Below are 1,774 nucleotides of genomic sequence, written 5' to 3'. Positions count from 1 at the left end.
TGTGTCAGAACCAAGGATGATGCATTTCTCCTGATCCTAGTAGATTTTTTGGTGTATTTAGTATCATGATGCTCCTCTGAACTACTCATGGAGATTGAGGATTGGAAGCACTATTTTACAGTGGTTCTGAACCTTTCTGAGAAAATGGTTGCAGATGGTGGTGTGGCAGATGAGTAGTCAACCTGAAGACAATTACCACATTTGAGATTTCAGGGTTTTGTCCTTTCCTGTTGTGGCCCGCCAGTGGCCTGCGCGGATCGTGGCTGATCCCAACAATGAGGAGGCTGGTGTGGTGTTGCGCCAGCAGTCTGCGCAGCCGGCGCTCACGTTGGACAGTGAGGAGGCTGAAGAGGATGTGGTGCCAGAGGCAGAGACTCAGCCAGGGCCTTCAGAACCTCCAGAGGCTCCTTCAAGTGGAGAGAGCGAAGTGGAGGAACCTCTTCTCAATGCTTGAGCACGCAGGGCTGCCAAAAGGCAAGAGTGGCTACTCAGGAGGAGGAAGTCTCGAGAGTAAGGCTTGAGGATAATTGGCCACTCCCTTAGCCTATTTAAGTCACACGTGGTTAGTAAGTTTCTTGCTAGAAACAACTTGTAATTACCAACAGAGCATTTTTGGAAGTCTTATTTTGCTTTCTGGGCTGATTGACAACCTTTGCCAGACTTTGGTTTATTCTTGCTACTTAATAAATTTGATAAGGACCGTTGGTCTGTGTCTATATCTTCGGGAATCCGGAGCTGGGGCAGAACATTTCCATACTTCTCTTTAATGTTCTTATGAAGTACCTGCGAGAAGTAATTCAGGTAAGGTATCACTAGTATGCTGATTCTACTCAACTATGCCTCTCTAGTTGATTCCAGGTTGATCTAATGTTGTTGTGAATGTTTCTGCCCAGTTTGGGGTGGCTGTCGAAGCCTGGACGGATGAAACAGGCTGAAGTAATTCTGTTGGTGAGACTGCTTCTACATAGAAGTTTTTTTTCCAGCCCCAGCATTGACTCTGGACTAAAGTGCAAGGAACAGAGGGCTGTTCTGGGCTCATGGTTACTACTCAGTGGGCAAGTAGAAACTATGCTCAGAGGTCATTTGTCTTATTTTGATGGATGTCACTGTTGTAGCCCTAATTGGAAATAGAATGGCCTTACAGTGATAATCAATGCCTTATCACAATATGCATTACTTTACTTTACATGGACCATTTGGAAACAGTAGTTGGTGCAGAATATGTAGGTTCATTTGTGGGCAGGTATGAGCCACAATGACAAATCACTATTACAGGTCCTTCATTGACCATCAAAAGATTTGTGGTTGCAATTCAAAATGTTATAACCTATAATGTTATAACCTAATTAGGATTGTTATCTAGTGTCTTCAAGGACCATCTTTTCCTACTGAAATCAGCCTGCCTGATAGATGATTTCTGGAAGAATTCATATGACTCCCTGCTTTTGAGGAATGAAGTGGTTTGAAGTCTGGGAACATTTTGTTGTTGTTGATGATGAAGGATCCAGTTTTGTGTAGCAATTTTCTTCCAGAAGTGAGATTAGTCTCTTCTATTTAGCTTTCTAGAAATCATCAAAACAACTGTTTTGAAGAGTGTTGAGGGAATAATTTAGGATATACTGAGTTTTGCTTCTGCATTTATTGTTATGCTTAAAATATGATTTAATTGTGGATGTTTCAATTATTGTTTTAATTTATTTGAATAGCTTAATTTTTTTTTGTTTACTACTAGGAGCCCTGCTGAGTTAAGATGGGTCTACAAAAATTAATAAAT

Source organism: Pantherophis guttatus, chromosome 1 (genome assembly GCF_059756535.1).
Source record: "Pantherophis guttatus breed Tessera chromosome 1, ASM5975653v1, whole genome shotgun sequence".
In the NCBI taxonomy this organism is placed as follows: domain Eukaryota; kingdom Metazoa; phylum Chordata; class Lepidosauria; order Squamata; family Colubridae; genus Pantherophis; species Pantherophis guttatus.
This window is presented reverse-complemented; position numbering follows the sequence as displayed.